This window comes from Triturus cristatus, chromosome 4_1 (genome assembly GCF_964204655.1).
Source record: "Triturus cristatus chromosome 4_1, aTriCri1.1, whole genome shotgun sequence".
Classification (NCBI taxonomy): Eukaryota; Metazoa; Chordata; class Amphibia; order Caudata; family Salamandridae; genus Triturus; species Triturus cristatus.
In genome coordinates, this window is record NC_140585.1 from 137,510,904 (window position 1) to 137,531,337 (window position 20,434).

Consider the following 20,434-nt stretch of genomic DNA (forward strand, 5'->3'; position numbering starts at 1 on the left):
ATTTTAGCAAGTGGAGAGAAATTGGAGAACTACTTTCGACACCACACTTCTTCTTCACTTACTTCTTTTCTCAATATACTGGGCTTAGAAAATGGTATCAAGCCATCCTTATCATCAGCAGGACACGGAAAGAGGCACCAAGTCTCCTAACCAAGTTCAACCACACTCTGCAACTTAACCATTGCACTACAAATTAGGCAACGGGGGCATCAGCAGAGGCAGCCAATGTGCCGATCCTTTATACATTTTGTGTAGTCCTTTTCTTACTCGGAGGCAAAATCAGCACTTTAACTGCCCAAATCATACAGATTTTACACATGTAGCACTCTATGCACACATAGGCACACACCTTGCAGTTCTTCTACACACACTTAAGCTAAAACCCATTCTGTCACGTCAAAATTCTGCAAACCTATTACATATTCAGTGCGTCGGCATAGAAGCACTTTTTAATGCCACTAAAATGCACAAGTAGTTAGACTGAAGATGCAACCTGAATGAGTTTACAGTATGTACTCCACTTTATTGATGATTAGTAATGAGAAAGTGAGGACTACAAGAGTATTGGAAAAGACTTTTTCCACTCTGAATGTAAAGCAGATTGTGTGACCATTGGCCAAAAACGACCACGAAGGGACTCGAACCCTCAATCTTCTGATCCGAAGTCAGACGCCTTATCCATTAGGCCACGCGGTCATCCGTTCACCTGAGATGATTTTTATCATGTAGGTGGTATGCATGGATGGAGAACATATTATTGAAAGGTATTCAGGTTTACATCCCATAGTGTTCTTTCAGCTCTTTTAGCTGGAAGCACTTTTTTGAAATCTATATATTGAGAATTTTATGAGTACGATATGCTTTTGTTTTCCTTTTTGCATACAAACCTCTTTCCTCATGAGTTTAAAGCTCATTTGTATGCTCTACATAGCTCTGGACGTTTCCAGACGTGGAGTGAAACTGTTTTGAAAGTAGTACAAATTGCTCCTTCCTGCATATGCTAATTTTTCACACTCACATAGGTTGTATAAGTTTTATGAATCCTGGCTTGACCTATTCAAGTAGCTGAAAGCCTGTCACCACCTCTAGAAACAAGATTCACACCAATCCAATTCAAATCATTTTTTCCAAAGGAATATGTTCTGGCCGGTCGAAAATGCATCTCACAAAAATAGGCATTTAAAAATCTACTTTGCAGTTTCAGAACACTAACATGACTGTGAAGTGTACACAAGTAAAATGGGACCGTTTCAAAGTACCTAATCCCTCATAAACTTCTGAGAGGAAGCATGTAATAAATCTACCTAATTTTCTGGAAAAGAAAGAGGGAGGATTTTTGTTATCACCTCAGATGGGACTCAAACCCACAACCCTTGGCTTAGGAGGCCAATGCCTTATCCATTAGGCCACTAAGCACACATGCATAGCTCTTTTCTAGAGGCATTATTTAAATGTATTCTATGGTCAGACACCGGTGTGTGCACACAGGGCATTTCTCACTTCTCTCTATAAGTAAACTTCCCATTTTCATCCTCTTCCATCCCCGACTTTAACGCTCTCTTCTATGCTATAATGGAGACTTTGCAATTTTAACAAGTGGAGAGAAATTGGAGAACCACTTTGGACTCCACACTTCTTCTTCACTTACTTCTTTTCTCAATATACTGGGCTTAGAAAATGGTATCAAGCCATCCTTATCATCAGCAGGACCCGGAAAGAGGCACCAAGTCTCCTAACCAAGTTCAACCACACTCTGCAACTTAACCATTGCACTACAAATTAGGCAACGGGGGCATCAGCAAAGGCAGCCAATGTGCCGATCCTTTATACATTTTTTGTAGTACTTTTCTTACTCGGAGGTAAAATCAGCGCTTTAACTGCCCAAATCATACAGACTTTACACATGTAGCACTCTATGCACACATAGGCACACACCTTGCAGTTCTTCTACACACACTTAAACTAAAAACCCATTCTGTCACGTCAAAATTCTGCAAACCTATTACATATTCAGTGCGTCGGCATAGAAGCACTTTTTAATGCCACTAAAATGCACAAGTAGTTAGACTGAAGATGCAACCTGAATGAGTTTACAGTATGTACTCCACTTTATTAATGATTAGTAATGAGAAAGTGAGGACTACAAGAGTATTGGAAAAGACTTTTTCCACTCTGAATGTAAAGCAGATTGTGTGACCATTCGCCAAAAACGCCCACGAAGGGACTCGAACCCTCAATTTTCTGATCCGAAGCCAGACGCCTTATCCATTAGGCCATGCGGTCATGCGTTCACCTGAGGTGATTTTTATCATGTAGGTGGTATGCATGGATGGAGAACATATTATTGAAAGGTATTCAGGTTTACATCCCATAGTGTTCTTTCAGCTCTTTTCGCTGGAAGCACTTTTTTGGAATCTATATATTGAGAATTTTATTAGTACGATATGCTTTTGTTTTCCTTTTTGCATACAAATCTCTTTCCTCATGAGTTTAAAGCTCATTTGTATTCTCTACATAGCTCTGGACGTTTCCAGACGTGGAGTGAAACTGTTTTGAAAGTAGGACAAATTGCTCCTTCCTGCATATGCTACTTTTTCACACTCACATAGGTTGTACACGTTTTATGAATCCTGGCTTGACCTATTCAAGTAGCTGAAAGCCTGTCACCACCTCTAGAAACAAGATTCACACCAATCCAATTCAAATCATTTTTTCCAAAGGAATATGTTCTGGCCGGTGGAAAATGCATCTCACAAAAATAGGCATTTAAAAATCTACTTTGCAGTTTCAGAACACTAACATGACTGTGAAGTGTACACAAGTAAAATGGGACCGTTTCAAAGTACCTAATCCCTCATAAACTTCTGAGAGGAAGCATGTAAGAAATCTACTTAATTTTCTGGAAAAGAAAGAGGGAGGATTTTTGTTATCACCTCAGATGGGACTCAAACACACAACCCTTGGCTTAGGAGGCCAGTGCCTTATCCATTAGGCCACTGAGGCACACATGCATAGCTCTTTTCTAGAGGCATTATTTAAATGTATTCTATGGTCAGACACCGGTGTGTGCACACAGGGCATTTCTCACTTCTCTCTATAAGTAAACTTCCCATTTTCATCCTCTTCCATCCCCGACTTTAACGCTCTCTTCTATGCTATAATGGAGACTTTGCAATTTTAGCAAGTGGAGAGAAATTGGAGAACTACTTTCGACTCCACACTTCTTCTTCACTTACTTCTTTTCTCAATATACTGGGCTTAGAAAATGGTATCAAGCCATCCTTATCATCAGTAGGACACGGAAAGAGGCACCAAGTCTCCTAACCAAGTTCAACCACACTCTGCAACTTAACCATTGTACTACAAATTAGGCAACGGGGGCATCAGCAGAGGCAGCCAATGTGCCGATCCTTTATACATTTTGTGTAGTCCTTTTCTTACTCGGAGGCAAAATCAGCACTTTAACTGCCCAAATCATACAGATTTTACACATGTAGCACTCTATGCACACATAGGCACACACCTTGCAGTTCTTCTACACACACTTAAGCTAAAACCCATTCTGTCACGTCAAAATTCTGCAAACCTATTACATATTCAGTGCGTCGGCATAGAAGCACTTTTTAAAGCCACTAAAATGCACAAGTAGTTAGACTGAAGATGCAACCTGAATGAGTTTACAGTATGTACTCCACTTTATTGATGATTAGTAATGAGAAAGTGAGGACTACAAGAGTATTGGAAAAGACTTTTTCCACTCTGAATGTAAAGCAGATTGTGTGACCATTGTCCAAAAACGACCACGAAGGGACTCGAACCCTTAATCTTCTGATCCGAAGTCAGACGCCTTATCCATTAGGCCACGCAGTCATCCGTTCACCTGAGATGATTTTTATCATGTAGGTGGTATGCATGGATGGAGAACATATTATTGAAAGGTATTCAGGTTTAGATCCCATAGTGTTCTTTCAGCTCTTTTAGCTGGAAGCACTTTTTTGAAATCTATATATTGAGAATTTTATGAGTACGATATGCTTTTGTTTTCCTTTTTGCATACAAACCTCTTTCCTCATGAGTTTAAAGCTCATTTGTATGCTCTACATAGCTCTGGACGTTTCCAGACGTGGAGTGAAACTGTTTTGAAAGTAGTACAATTTGCTCCTTCCTGCATATGCTAATTTTTCACACTCACATAGGTTGTATAAGTTTTATGAATCCTGGCTTGACCTATTCAAGTAGCTGAAAGCCTGTCACCACCTCTAGAAACAAGATTCACACCAATCCAATTCAAATCATTTTTTCCAAAGGAATATGTTCTGGCCGGTCGAAAATGCATCTCACAAAAATAGGCATTTAAAAATCTACTTTGCAGTTTCAGAACACTAACATGACTGTGAAGTGTACACAAGTAAAATGGGACCGTTTCAAAGTACCTAATCCCTCATAAACTTCTGAGAGGAAGCATGTAATGAATCTACCTAATTTTCTGGAAAAGAAAGAGGGAGAATTTTTGTTATCACCTCAGATGGGACTCAAACCCACAACCCTTGGCTTAGGAGGCCAATGCCTTATCCATTAGGCCACTAAGCACACATGCATAGCTCTTTTCTAGAGGCATTATTTAAATGTATTCTATGGTCAGACACCGGTGTGTGCACACAGGGCATTTCTCACTTCTCTCTATAAGTAAACTTCCCATTTTCATCCTCTTCCATCCCCGACTTTAACGCTCTCTTCTATGCTATAATGGAGACTTTGCAATTTTAGCAAGTGCAGAGAAATTGGAGAACCACTTTGGACTCCACACTTCTTCTTCACTTACTTCTTTTCTCAATATACTGGGCTTAGAAAATGGTATCAAGCCATCCTTATCATCAGCAGGACCCGGAAAGAGGCACCAAGTCTCCTAACCAAGTTCAACCACACTCTGCAACTTAACCATTGCACTACAAATTAGGCAACGGGGGCATCAGCAAAGGCAGCCAATGTGCCGATCCTTTATACATTTTTTGTAGTACTTTTCTTACTCGGAGGTAAAATCAGCGCTTTAACTGCCCAAATCATACAGACTTTACACATGTAGCACTCTATGCACACATAGGCACACACCTTGCAGTTCTTCTACACACAATTAAACTAAAAACCCATTCTGTCACGTCAAAATTCTGCAAACCTATTACATATTCAGTACGTCGGCATAGAAGCACTTTTTAATGCCACTAAAATGCACAAGTAGTTAGACTGAAGATGCAACCTGAATGAGTTTACAGTATGTACTCCACTTTATTAATGATTAGTAATGAGAAAGTGAGGACTACAAGAGTATTGGAAAATACTTTTTCCACTCTGAATGTAAAGCAGAATGTGTGACCATTGGCCAAAAACGACCACGAAGGGACTCGAACCCTCAATTTTCTGATCCGAAGCCAGACGCCTTATCCATTAGGCCATGCGGTCATCCGTTCACCTGAGGTGATTTTTATCATGTAGGTGGTATGCATGGATGGAGAACATATTATTGAAAGGTATTCAGGTTTACATCCCATAGTGTTCTTTCAGCTCTTTTTGCTGGAAGCACATTTTTTGGAATCTATATATTGAGAATTTTATGAGTACGATATGCTTTTGTTTTCCTTTTTGCATACAAACCTCTTTCCTCATGAGTTTAAAGCTCATTTGTATGCTCTACATAGCTCTGGACGTTTCCAGACTTGGAGTGAAACTGTTTTGAAAGCAGTACAAATTGCTCCTTCCTGCATATGCTAATTTTTCACACTCACATAGGTTGTATAAGTTTTATGAATCCTTGCTTGACCTATTCAAGTAGCTGAAAGCCTGTCACCACCTCTAGAAACAAGATTCACACCAATCCAATTCATATCATTTTTTCCAAAGGAATATGTTCTGGCCGGTCGAAAATGCATCTCACAAAAATAGGCATTTAAAAATCTACTTTGCAGTTTCAGAACACTAACATGACTGTGAAGTGTACACAAGTAAAATGGGACCGTTTCAAAGTACCTAATCCCTCATAAACTTCTGAGAGGAAGCATATAATAAATCTACCTAATTTTCAGGAAAAGAAAGAGGGAGGATTTTTGTTATCACCTCAGATGGGACTCGAACCCACAATACCTGGCTTAAGAGGCCAGTGCCTTATCCATTAGGCCACCGAGGCACACATGCATAGCTCTTTTCTAGAGGCATTATTTAAATGTATTCTATGGTCAGACACCGGTGTGTGCACACAGGGCATTTCTCACTTCTCTCTATAAGTAAACTTCCCATTTTCATCCTCTTCCATCCCCGACTTTAACGCTCTCTTCTATGCTATAATGGAGACTTTGCAATTTTAGCAAGTGGAGAGAAATTGGAGAACTACTTTCGACTCCACACTTCTTCTTCACTTACTTCTTTTCTCAATATACTGGGCTTAGAAAATGGTATCAAGCCATCCTTATCATCAGCAGGACACGGAAAGAGGCACCAAGTCTCCTAACCAAGTTCAACCACACTCTGCAACTTAACCATTGCACTACAAATTAGGCAACGGGGGCATCAGCAGAGGCAGCCAATGTGCCGATCCTTTATACATTTTGTGTAGTCCTTTTCTTACTCGGAGGCAAAATCAGCACTTTAACTGCCCAAATCATACAGATTTTACACATGTAGCACTCTATGCACACATAGGCACACACCTTGCAGTTCTTCTACACACACTTAAACTAAAAACCCATTCTGTCACGTCAAAATTCTGCAAACCTATTACATATTCAGTGCGTCGGCATAGAAGCACTTTTTAATGCCACTAAAATGCACAAGTAGTTAGACTGAAGATGCAACCTGAATGAGTTTACAGTATGTACTCCACTTTATTAATGATTAGTAATGAGAAAGTGAGGACTACAAGAGTATTGGAAAAGACTTTTTCCACTCTGAATGTAAAGCAGATTGTGTGACCATTGGCCAAAAACGACCACGAAGGGACTCGAACCCTCAATTTTCTGATCCGAAGCCAGACGCCTTATCCATTAGGCCATGCGGTCATCAGTTCACCTGAGGTGATTTTTATCATGTAGGTGGTATGCATGGATGGAGAACATATTATTGAAAGGTATTCAGGTTTACATCCCATAGTGTTCTTTCAGCTCTTTTTGCTGGAAGCACATTTTTTGGAATCTATATATTGAGAATTTTATGAGTACGATATGCTTTTGTTTTCCTTTTTGCATACAAACCTCTTTCCTCATGAGTTTAAAGCTCATTTGTATGCTCTACATAGCTCTGGACGTTTCCAGACTTGGAGTGAAACTGTTTTGAAAGCAGTACAAATTGCTCCTTCCTGCATATGCTAATTTTTCACACTCACATAGGTTGTATACGTTTTATGAATACTGGCTTGACCTATTCAAGTAGCTGAAAGCCTGTCACCACCTCTAGAAACAAGATTCACACCAATCCAATTCATATCATTTTTTCCAAAGGAATATGTTCTGGCCGGTCGAAAATGCATCTCACAAAAATAGGCATTTAAAAATCTACTTTGCAGTTTCAGAACACTAACATGACTGTGAAGTGTACACAAGTAAAATGGGACCGTTTCAAAGTACCTAATCCCTCATAAACTTCTGAGAGGAAGCATATAATAAATCTACCTAATTTTCTGGAAAAGAAAGAGGGAGATTTTTGTTATCACCTCAGATGGGACTCGAACCCACAATACCTGGCTTAGGAGGCCAGTGCCTTATCCATTAGGCCACCGAGGCACACATGCATAGCTCTTTTCTAGAGGCATTATTTAAATGTATTCTATGGTCAGACACCGGTGTGTGCACACAGGGCATTTCTCACTTCTCTCTATAAGTAAACTTCCCATTTTCATCCTCTTCCATCCGCGACTTTAACGCTCTCTTCTATGCTATAATGGAGACTTTGCATTTTTAGCAAGTGGAGAGAAATTGGAGAACTACTTTCGACTCCACACTTCTTCTTCACTTCTTTTCTCAATATACTGGGCTTAGAAAATGGTATCAAGCCATCCTTATCATCAGCAGGACACGGAAAGAGGCACCAAGTCTCCTAACCAAGTTCAACCACACTCTGCAACTTAACCATTGCACTACAAATTAGGCAACGGGGGCATCATCAGAGGCAGCCAATGTGCCGATCCTTTATACATTTTGTGTAGTACTTTTCTTACTCGGAGGCAAAATTAGCACTTTAACTGCCCAAATCATACAGATTTTACCAATGTAGCACTCTATGCACACATAGGCACACACCTTGCAGTTCGTCTACACACACTTAAGCTAAAAACCCATTCTGTCACGTCAAAATTCTGCAAACCTATTACATATTCAGTGCGTCGGCATAGAAGCACTTTTTAATGCCACTAAAATGCACAAGTAGTTAGACTGAAGATGCAACCTGAATGAGTTTACAGTATGTACTCCACTTTATTAATGATTAGTAATGAGAAAGTGAGGACTACAAGAGTATTGGAAAATACTTTTTCCACTCTGAATGTAAAGCAGATTGTGTGACCATTGGCCAAAAACTACAACGAAGGGACTCGAACCCTCAATCTTCTGATCCGAAGTCAGACGCCTTATCCATTAGGCCACGCGGTCATCCGTCCACCTGAGATGATTTTTATCATCTAGGTGGTATCCATGGATGGAGAACATATTATTGAAAGGTATTCAGGTTTACATCCCATACTGTTCTTTCAGCTCTTTTAGCTGGAATCACTTTTTTGGAATCGATATATTGAGAATTTTATGAGTACGATATGCTTTTGTTTTCCTTTTTGCATACAAATCTCTTTCCTCATGAGTTTAAAGCTCATTTGTATGCTCTACATAGCTCTGGACGTTTCCAGACGTGGAGTGAAACTGTTTTGAAAGTAGTACAAATTGCTCCTTCCTGCATATGCTAATTTTTCACACTCACATAGGTTGTATAAGTTTTATGAATCCGGGCTTGACCTATTCAAGTAGCTGAAAGCCTGTCACCACCTCTAGAAACAAGATTCACACCAATCCAATTCAAATCATTTTTTCCAAAAGAATATGTTCTGGCCGGTCGAAAATGCATCTCACAAAAATAGGCATTTAAAAATATACTTTGCAGTTTCAGAACACTAACATGACTGTGAAGTGTACACAAGTAAAATGGGACCGTTTCAAAGTACCTAATCCCTCATAAACTTCTGAGAGGAAGCATTTAATAAATCTACCTCATTTTCTGGAAAAGAAAGAGGGAGGATTTTTGTTATCACCTCAGATGGGACTCGAACCCACAATCCCTGGCTTAGGAGGCCAGTGCCTGATCCGTTAGGCACTGAGGCACACATGCATAGCTGTTTTCTAGAGGCATTATTTAAATGTATTCTATGGTCATACACCGGTGTGTGCACACAGGGCATTTCTCACTTCTCTCTACAAGTAAACTTCCCATTTTCATCCTCTTCCATCCTCGACTTTAACGCTCTCTTCTATGCTATAATGGAGACTTTGCAATTTTAGCAAGTGGAGAGAAATTGGAGAACCACTTTCGACTCCACACTTCTTCTTCACTTACTTCTTTTCTCAATATACTGGGCTTAGAAAATGGTATCAAGCCATCCTTATCAGCAGGACACGGAAAGAGGCACCAAGTCTCCTATCCAAGTTCAACCACACTCTGCAACTTAACCATTGCACTACAAATTAGGCAACGGGGGCATCAGCAAAGGCAGCCTATGTGCTGATCCTTTATACATTTTGTGTAGTACTTTTCTTACTCGGAGGCAAAATCAGCACTTTAACTGCCCAAATCATACACATTTTACACATGTAGCACTCTATGCACACATAGGCACATACCTTGCAGTTCTTCTACACACACTTAAGCTAAAAACCCATTCTGTCACTTCAAAATTCTGCAAGCCTATTACATATTCAGTGCGTCGGCATAGAAGCACTTTTTAATGCCACTAAAATGCACAAGTAGTTAGACTGAAGATGCAACCTGAATGTACTCCACTTTATTAATGATTAGTAATGAGAAAGTGAGGACTACAAGAGTATTGGAAAATACTTTTTCCACTCAGAATGTAAAGCAGATTGTGTGACCATTGGCCAAAAACGACCACAAGGGACTTGAACCCTCAATCTTCTGATCCGAAGTCAGACGCCTTATCCATTAGGCCACGCGGTCATCCGTTCACCTGAGGTGATTTTTATCATGTAGGTGGTATGCATGGATGGAGAACATATTATTGAAAGGTATTCAGGTTTACATCCCATAGTGTTCTTTCAGCTCTTTTCGCTGGAAGCACTTTTTTGGAATCTATATATTGAGAATTTTATGAGTACGATATGCTTTTGTTTTCCTTTTTGCATACAAACCTTTTTCCTCATGAGTTTAAAGCTCATTTGTATGCTCTACATAGCTCTGGACGTTTCCAGACGTGGAGTGAAACTGTTTTGAAAGTAGTACAAATTGCTCCTTCCTGCATATGCTAATTTTTCACACTCACATAGGTTGTATAAGTTTTATGAATCCTGGCTTGACCTATTCAAGTAGCTGAAATCCTGTCACCACCTCTAGAAACAAGATTCACACCAATCCAATTCAAATAATTTTTTCCAAAGGAATATTTTCTGGCCGGTCGAAAATGCATCTCACAAAAATAGGCATTTAAAAATATACTTTACAGTTTCCTAACACTAACATGACTGTGAAGTGTACACAAATAAATGGGACTGTTTCAAAGTACCTAATACCTCATAAACTTCTGAGAGGAAGCATGTAATAAATCTACCTAATTTTCTGAAAAAGAAAGAAGGAGGATTTTTGTTATCACCTCAGACTGGGACTCAAACCCACAATCCCTGGCTTAGGATGCCAGTGCCTTATCCATTAGGCCACTGAGGCACACATGCATTGCGCTTTTCTAGAGGCATTATTTAAATGTATTCTATGGTCAGACACCGGTGTGTGCACACAGGGCATTTCTCACTTCTCTCTATAAGTAAACTTCCCATTTTCATCCTCTTCCATCCCCGACTTTAACGCTCTCTTCTATGCTATAATGGAAACTTTGCAATTTTAGCAAGTGGAGAGAAATTGGAGAACCACTTTCAACTCCACACTTCTTCTTCACTTACTTCTTTTCTCAATATACTGGGCTTAGCAAATGGTATCAAGCCATCCTTATCATCAGCAGGACACGGAAAGATGCACCAAGTCTCCTAACCAAGTTCAACCACACTCTGCAACTTAACCATTGCACTACAAATTAGGCAACGGGGGCATCAGCAAAGGCAGCCAATGTGCCGATCCTTTATACATTTTGTGTAGTACTTTTCTTACTCGGAGGCAAAATCAGCACTTTAACTGCCCAAATCATACAGATTTTACCAATGTAGCAATCTATGCACACATAGGCACACACCTTGCAGTTCTTCTACACACACTTAAGCTAAAACCCATTCTGTCACGTCAAAATTCTGCAAACCTATTACATATTCAGTGCGTCGGCATAGAAGCACTTTTTAATGCCACTAAAATGCACAAGTAGTTAGACTGAAGATGCAACCTGAATGAGTTTACAGTATGTACTCCACTTTATTAATTATTAGTAATGAGAAAGTGAGGACTACAAGAGTATTGGAAAATACTTTTTTCACTCTGAATGTAAAGAAGATTGTGTGACCATTGGCCAAAAATGACCACGAAGGGACTCGAACCCTCAATCTTCTGATCCGAAGTCAGACGCCTTATCCATTAGGCCACGCAGTCATCCGTTCACCTGAGAGGATTTTTATCATGTAGGTGGTATGCATGGATGGAGAACATATTATTGAAAGGTATTCAGGTTTACATCCCATAGTGTTCTTTCAGCTCTTTTCGCTGGAAGCACTTTTTTGGAATCTATATATTGAGAATTTTATGAGTACGATATGCTTTTGTTTTCCTTTTTGCATACAAACCTCTTTCCTCGTGAGTTTAAAGCTCATTTGTGTGCTCTACATAGCTCTGGACGTTTCCAGATGTGGAGTGAAACTGTTTTGAAAGTAGTACAAATTGCTCCTTCCTGCATATGCTAATTTTTCACACTCACATAGGTTGTATAAGTTTTATGAATCCTGGCTTGACCTATTCAAGTAGCTGAAAGCCTGTCACCACCTCTAGAAACAAGATTCACACCAATCCAATTCAAATCATTTTTTCCAAAGGAATATGTTCTGGCCGGTCGAAAATGCATCTCACAAAAATAGGCATTTAAAAATATACTTTGCAGTTTCAGAACACTAACATGACTGTGAAGTGTACACAAGTAAAATGGGACCGTTTCAAAGTACCTAATCCCTCATAAACTTCTGAGAGGAAGCATTTAATAAATCTACCTCATTTTCTGGAAAAGAAAGAGGGAGGATTTTTGTTATCACCTCAGATGGGACTCGAACCCACAATACCTGGCTTAGGAGGCCAGTGCCTTATCCATTAGGCCACCGAGGCACACATGCATAGCTCTTTTCTAGAGGCATTATTTAAATGTATTCTATGGTCAGACACTGGTGTGTGCACACAGGGCATTTCTCACTTCTCTCTATAAGTAAACTTCCCATTTTCATCCTCTTCCATCTCCGACTTTAACGCTCTCTTCTATGCTATAATGGAGACTTTGCAATTTTAGCAAGTGGAGAGAAATTGGAGAACTACTTTCGACTCCACACTTCTTCTTCACTTACTTCTTTTCTCAATATACTGGGCTTAGAAAATGGTATCAAGCCATCCTTATCATCAGCAGGACACGGAAAGAGGCACCAAGTCTCCTAACCAAGTTCAACCACACTCTGCAACTTAACCATTGCACTACAAATTAGGCAACGGGGGCATCAGCAGAGGCAGCCAATGTGCCGATCCTTTATACATTTTGTGTAGTCCTTTTCTTACTCGGAGGCAAAATCAGCACTTTAACTGCCCAAATCATACAGATTTTACACATGTAGCACTCTATGCACACATAGGCACACACCTTGCAGTTCTTCTACACACACTTAAGCTAAAACCCATTCTGTCACGTCAAAATTCTGCAAACCTATTACATATTCAGTGCGTCGGCATAGAAGCACTTTTTAATGCCACTAAAATGCACAAGTAGTTAGACTGAAGATGCAACCTGAATGAGTTTACAGTATGTACTCCACTTTATTGATGATTAGTAATGAGAAAGTGAGGACTACAAGAGTATTGGAAAAGACTTTTTCCACTCTGAATGTAAAGCAGATTGTGTGACCATTGGCCAAAAACGACCACGAAGGGACTCGAACCCTCAATTTTCTGATCCGAAGTCAGACGCCTTATCCATTAGGCCACGCGGCCATCCGTTCACCTGAGATGATTTTTATCATGTAGGTGGTATGCATGGATGGAGAACATATTATTGAAAGGTATTCAGGTTTACATCCCATAGTGTTCTTTCAGCTCTTTTCGCTGGAAGCACTTTTTTGAAATCTATATATTGAGAATTTTATGAGTACGATATGTTTTTGTTTTCCTTTTTGCATACAAACCTCTTTCCTCATGAGTTTAAAGCTCATTTGTATGCTCTACATAGCTCTGGACGTTTCCAGACGTGGAGTGAAACTGTTTTGAAAGTAGTAAAAATTGCTCCTTCCTGCATATGCTAATTTTTCACACTCACATAGGTTGTATAAGTTTTATGAATCCTGGCTTGACCTATTCAAGTAGCTGAAAGCCTGTCACCACCTCTAGAAACAAGATTCACACCAATCCAATTCAAATCATTTTTTCCAAAGGAATATGTTCTGGCCGGTCGAAAATGCATCTCACAAAAATAGGCATTTAAAAATCTACTTTGCAGTTTCAGAAGACTAAGATGACTGTGAAGTGTACACAAGTAAAATGGGACCGTTTCAAAGTACCTAATCCCTCATAAACTTCTGAGAGGAAGCATGTAATAAATCTACCTAATTTTCTGGAAAAGAAAGAGGGAGAATTTTTGTTATCACCTCAGATGGGACTCAAACCCACAACCCTTAGCTTAGGAGGCCAATGCCTTATCCATTAGGCCACTAAGCACACATGCATAGCTCTTTTCTAGAGGCATTATTTAAATGTATTCTATGGTCAGACACCGGTGTGTGCACACAGGGCATTTCTTACTTCTCTCTATAAGTAAACTTCCCATTTTCATCCTCTTCCATCCCCGACTTTAACGCTCTCTTCTATGCTATAATGGAGACTTTGCAATTTTAGCAAGTGGAGAGAAATTGGAGAACCACTTTGGACTCCACACTTCTTCTTCACTTACTTCTTTTCTCAATATACTGGGCTTAGAAAATGGTATCAAGCCATCCTTATCATCAGCAGGACCCGGAAAGAGGCACCAAGTCTCCTAACCAAGTTCAACCACACTCTGCAACTTAACCATTGCACTACAAATTAGGCAACGGGGGCATCAGCAAAGGCAGCCAATGTGCCGATCCTTTATACATTTTTTTTAGTACTTTTCTTACTCGGAGGTAAAATCAGCGCTTTAACTGCCCAAATCATACAGACTTTACACATGTAGCACTCTATGCACACATAGGCACACACCTTGCAGTTCTTCTACACACACTTAAACTAAAAACCCATTCTGTCACGTCAAAATTCTGCAAACCTATTACATATTCAGTGCGTCGGCATAGAAGCACTTTTTAATGCCACTAAAATGCACAAGTAGTTAGACTGAAGATGCAACCTGAATGAGTTTACAGTATGTACTCCACTTTATTAATGATTAGTAATGAGAAAGTGAGGACTACAAGAGTATTGGAAAAGACTTTTTCCACTCTGAATGTAAAACAGATTGTGTGACCATTGGCCAAAAACGACCACGAAGGGACTCGAACCCTCAATTTTCTGATCCGAAGCCAGACGCCTTATCCATTAGGCCATGCGGTCATCAGTTCACCTGAAGTGATTTTTATCATGTAGGTGGTATGCATGGATGGAGAACATATTATTGAAAGGTATTCAGGTTTAGATCCCATAGTGTTCTTTCAGCTCTTTTAGCTGGAAGCACTTTTTTGAAATCTATATATTGAGAATTTTATGAGTACGATATGCTTTTGTTTTCCTTTTTGCATACAAACCTCTTTCCTCATGAGTTTAAAGCTCATTTGTATGCTCTACATAGCTCTGGACGTTTCCAGACTTGGAGTGAAACTGTTTTGAAAGCAGTACAAATTGCTCCTTCCTGCATATGCTAATTTTTCACACTCACATAGGTTGTATAAGTTTTATGAATCCTGGCTTGACCTATTCAAGTAGCTGAAAGCCTGTCACCACCTCTAGAAACAAGATTCACACCAATCCAATTCATATCATTGTTTCCAAAGGAATATGTTCTGGCCGGTCGAAAATGCATCTCACAAAAATAGGCATTTAAAAATCTACTTTGCAGTTTCAGAACACTAACATGACTGTGAAGTGTACACAAGTAAAATGGGACCGTTTCAAAGTACCTAATCCCTCATAAGCTTCTGAGAGGAAGCATATAATAAATCTACCTAATTTTCTGGAAAAGAAAGAGGGAGATTTTTGTTATCACCTCAGATGGGACTCGAACCCACAATACCTGGCTTAGGAGGCCAGTGCCTTATCCATTAGGCCACCGAGGCACACATGCATAGCTCTTTTCTAGAGGCATTATTTAAATGTATTCTATGGTCAGACACCGGTGTGTGCACACAGGGCATTTCTCACTTCTCTCTATAAGTAAACTTCCCATTTTCATCCTCTTCCATCCGCGACTTTAACGCTCTCTTCTATGCTATAATGGAGACTTTGCATTTTTAGCAAGTGGAGAGAAATTGGAGAACTACTTTCGACTCCACACTTCTTCTTCACTTCTTTTCTCAATATACTGGGCTTAGAAAATGGTATCAAGCCATCCTTATCATCAGCAGGACACGGAAAGAGGCACCAAGTCTCCTAACCAAGTTCAACCACACTCTGCAACTTAACCATTGCACTACAAATTAGGCAACGGGGGCATCATCAGAGGCAGCCAATGTGCCGATCCTTTATACATTTTGTGTAGTACTTTTCTTACTCGGAGGCAAAATTAGCACTTTAACTGCCCAAATCATACAGATTTTACCAATGTAGCACTCTATGCACACATAGGCACACACCTTGCAGTTCGTCTACACACACTTAAGCTAAAAACCCATTCTGTCACGTCAAAATTCTGCAAACCTATTACATATTCAGTGCGTCGGCATAGAAGCACTTTTTAATGCCACTAAAATGCACAAGTAGTTAGACTGAAGATGCAACCTGAATGAGTTTACAGTATGTACTCCACTTTATTAATGATTAGTAATGAGAAAGTGAGGACTACAAGAGTATTGGAAAATACTTTTTCCACTCTGAATGTAAAGCAGATTGTGTGACCATTGGCCAAAAACTACAACGAAGGGACTCGAACCCTCAATCTTCTGATCCGAAGTCCGACGCCTTATCCATTAGGCCACTCGGTCATCCGTTCACCTGAGATGATTTTTATCATCTAGGTGGTATCCATGGATGGAGAACATATTATTGAAAGGTATTCAGGTTTACATCCCATACTGTTCTTTCAGCTCTTTTAGCTGGAAGCACTTTTTTGGAATCTATATATTGAGAATTTTATGAGTACGATATGCTTTTGTTTTCCTTTTTGCATACAAATCTCTTTCCTCATGAGTTTAAAGCTCATTTGTATGCTCTACATATCTCTGGACGTTTCCAGACGTGGAGTGAAACTGTTTTGAAAGTAGTACAAATTGCTCCTTCCTGCATATGCTAATTTTTCACACTCACATAGGTTGTATAAGTTTTATGAATCCGGGCTTGACCCATTCAAGTAGCTGAAAGCCTGTCACCACCTCTAGAAACAAGATTCACACCAATCCAATTCAAATCATTTTTTCCAAAAGAATATGTTCTGGCCGGTCGAAAATGCATCTCACAAAAATAGGCATTTAAAAATATACTTTGCAGTTTCAGAACACTAACATGACTGTGAAGTGCACACAAGTAAAATGGGACCGTTTCAAAGTACCTAATCCCTCATAAACTTCTGAGAGGAAGCATTTAATAAATCTACCTCATTTTCTGGAAAAGAAAGAGGGAGGATTTTTGTTATCACCTCAGATGGGACTCGAACCCACAATCCCTGGCTTAGGAGGCCAGTGCCTGATCCGTTAGGCACTGAGGCACACATGCATAGCTGTTTTCTAGAGGCATTATTTAAATGTATTCTATGGTCAGACACCGGTGTGTGCACACAGGGCATTTCTCACTTCTCTCTACAAGTAAACTTCCCATTTTCATCCTCTTCCATCCTCGACTTTAACGCTCTCTTCTATGCTATAATGGAGACTTTGCAATTTTAGCAAGTGGAGAGAAATTGGAGAACCACTTTCGACTCCACACTTCTTCTTCACTTACTTCTTTTCTCAATATACTGGGCTTAGAAAATGGTATCAAGCCATCCTTATCAGCAGGACACGGAAAGAGGCACCAAGTCTCCTATCCAAGTTCAACCACACTCTGCAACTTAACCATTGCACTACAAATTAGGCAACGGGGGCATCAGCAAAGGCAGCCAATGTGCTGATCCTTTATACATTTTGTGTAGTACTTTTCTTACTCGGAGGCAAAATCAGCACTTTAACTGCCCAAATCATACACATTTTACACATGTAGCACTCTATGCACACATAGGCACATACCTTGCAGTTCTTCTACACACACTTAAGCTAAAAACCCATTCTGTCACTTCAAAATTCTGCAAGCCTATTACATATTCAGTGCGTCGGCATAGAAGCACTTTTTAATGCCACTAAAATGCACAAGTAGTTAGACTGAAGATGCAACCTGAATGTACTCCACTTTATTAATGATTAGTAATGAGAAAGTGAGGACTACAAGAGTATTGGAAAATACTTTTTCCACTCAGAATGTAAAGCAGATTGTGTGACCATTGGCCAACAACGACCACAAGGGACTTGAACCCTCAATCTTCTGATCCGAAGTCAGACGCCTTATCCATTAGGCCACGCGGTCATCCGTTCACCTGAGGTGATTTTTATCATCTAGGTGGTATGCATGGATGGAGAACATATTATTGAAAGGTATTCAGGTTTATATCCCATAGTGTTCTTTCAGCTCTTTTCGCTGGAAGCACTTTTTTGGAATCTATACATTGAGAATTTTATGAGTACGATATGCTTTTGTTTTCCTTTTTGCATACAAACCTCTTTCCTCATGAGTTTAAAGCTCATTTGTATGCTCTACATAGCTCTGGACGTTTCCAGACGTGGAGTGAAACTGTTTTGAAAGTAGTACAAATTGCTCCTTCCTGCATATGCTAATTTTTCACACTCACATAGGTTGTATAAGTTTTATGAATCCTGGCTTGACCTATTCAAGTAGCTGAAATCCTGTCACCACCTCTAGAAACAAGATTCACACCAATCCAATTCAAATAATTTTTTCCAAAGGAATATTTTCTGGCCGGTCGAAAATGCATCTCACAAAAATAGGCATTTAAAAATATACTTTACAGTTTCAGAACACTAACATGACTGTGAAGTGTACACAAATAAATGGGACTGTTTCAAAGTACCTAATACCTCATAAACTTCTGAGAGGAAGCATGTAATAAATCTACCTAATTTTCTGAAAAAGAAAGAGGGAGGATTTTTGTTATCACCTCAGACTGGGACTCAAACCCACAATCCCTGGCTTAGGATGCCAGTGCCTTATCCATTAGGCCACTGAGGCACACATGCATTGCGCTTTTCTAGAGGCATTATTTAAATGTATTCTATGGTCAGACACCGGTGTGTGCACACAGGGCATTTCTCACTTCTCTCTATAAGTAAACTTCCCATTTTCATCCTCTTCCATCCCCGACTTTAACGCTCTCTTCTATGCTATAATGGAGACTTTGCAATTTTAGCAAGTGGAGAGAAATTGGAGAACCACTTTCGACTCCACACTTCTTCTTCACTTACTTCTTTTCTCAATATACTGGGCTTAGCAAATGGTATCAAGCCATCCTTATCATCAGCAGGACACGGAAAGAGGCACCAAGTCTCCTAACCAAGTTCAACCACACTCTGCAACTTAACCATTGCACTACAAATTAGGCAACGGGGGCATCAGCAAAGGCAGCCAATGTGCCGATCCTTTATACATTTTGTGTAGTACTTTTCTTACTCGGAGGCAAAATCAGCACTTTAACTGCCCAAATCATACAGATTTTACCAATGTAGCAATCTATGCACACATAGGCACACACCTTGCAGTTCTTCTACACACACTTAAGCTAAAACCCATTCTGTCACGTCAAACTTGTGCAAACCTATTACATATTCAGTGCGTCGGCATAGAAGCACTTTTTAATGCCACTAAAATGCACAAGTAGTTAGACTGAAGATGCAACCTGAATGAGTTTACAGTATGTACTCCACTTTATTAATTATTAGTAATGAGAAAGTGAGGACTACAAGAGTATTGGAAAATACTTTTTTCACTCTGAATGTAAAGAAGATTGTGTGACCATTGGCCAAAAATGACCACGAAGGGACTCGAACCCTCAATCTTCTGATCCGAAGTCAGACGCCTTATCCATTAGGCCACGCAGTCATCCGTTCACCTGAGAGGATTTTTATCATGTAGGTGGTATGCATGGATGGAGAACATATTATTGAAAGGTATTCAGGTTTACATCCCATAGTGTTCTTTCAGCTCTTTTCGCTGGAAGCACTTTTTTGGAATCTATATCTTGAGAATTTTATGAGTACGATATGCTTTTGTTTTCCTTTTTGCATACAAACCTCTTTCCTCGTGAGTTTAAAGCTCATTTGTGTGCTCTACATAGCTCTGGACGTTTCCAGATGTGGAGTGAAACTGTTTTGAAAGTAGTACAAATTGCTCCTTCCTGCATATGCTAATTTTTCACACTCACATAGGTTGTATAAGTTTTATGAATCCTGGCTTGACCTATTCAAGTAGCTGAAAGCCTGTCACCACCTCTAGAAACAAGATTCACACCAATCCAATTCAAATCATTTTTTCCAAAGGAATATGTTCTGGCTGGTCGAAAATGCATCTCACAAAAATAGGCATTTAAAAATATACTTTGCAGTTTCAGAACACTAACATGACTGTGAAGTGTACACAAGTAAAATGGGACCGTTTCAAAGTACCTAATCCCTCATAAACTTCTGAGAGGAAGCATTTAATAAATCTACCTCATTTTCTGGAAAAGAAAGAGGGAGGATTTTTGTTATCACCTCAGATGGGACTTGAACCCACAATCCCTGGCTTAGGAGGCCAGTGCCTTATCCGTTAGGCACTGAGGCACACATGCGAAGCT

General features: G+C 39.7%; 8 non-coding genes across 8 annotated transcripts; all 8 read right to left on the reverse strand.

Moving 5' to 3' along the window:
• Positions 1-623: 623 nt before the first annotated feature.
• Positions 624-696, reverse strand: TRNAR-UCG (transfer RNA arginine (anticodon UCG)). The gene has a single exon. It is a non-coding gene; the product is annotated as a tRNA-Arg (tRNA).
• Positions 697-3,797: 3,101 nt separating this feature from the next.
• On the reverse strand, positions 3,798-3,870 carry TRNAR-UCG (transfer RNA arginine (anticodon UCG)). Its single transcript has one exon. It is a non-coding gene; the product is annotated as a tRNA-Arg (tRNA).
• A 3,823-nt stretch (positions 3,871-7,693) lies between these two features.
• TRNAR-CCU (transfer RNA arginine (anticodon CCU)) lies at positions 7,694-7,766 on the reverse strand. Its single transcript has one exon. It is a non-coding gene; the product is annotated as a tRNA-Arg (tRNA).
• Positions 7,767-11,714: 3,948 nt separating this feature from the next.
• On the reverse strand, positions 11,715-11,787 carry TRNAR-UCG (transfer RNA arginine (anticodon UCG)). The gene has a single exon. It is a non-coding gene; the product is annotated as a tRNA-Arg (tRNA).
• Positions 11,788-12,434: 647 nt separating this feature from the next.
• Positions 12,435-12,507, reverse strand: TRNAR-CCU (transfer RNA arginine (anticodon CCU)). The gene has a single exon. It is a non-coding gene; the product is annotated as a tRNA-Arg (tRNA).
• Positions 12,508-13,301: 794 nt separating this feature from the next.
• Positions 13,302-13,374, reverse strand: TRNAR-UCG (transfer RNA arginine (anticodon UCG)). Its single transcript has one exon. It is a non-coding gene; the product is annotated as a tRNA-Arg (tRNA).
• A 2,233-nt stretch (positions 13,375-15,607) lies between these two features.
• TRNAR-CCU (transfer RNA arginine (anticodon CCU)) lies at positions 15,608-15,680 on the reverse strand. Its single transcript has one exon. It is a non-coding gene; the product is annotated as a tRNA-Arg (tRNA).
• Positions 15,681-19,628: 3,948 nt separating this feature from the next.
• On the reverse strand, positions 19,629-19,701 carry TRNAR-UCG (transfer RNA arginine (anticodon UCG)). The gene has a single exon. It is a non-coding gene; the product is annotated as a tRNA-Arg (tRNA).
• Between the last annotated feature and the right edge of the window lie 733 nt (positions 19,702-20,434).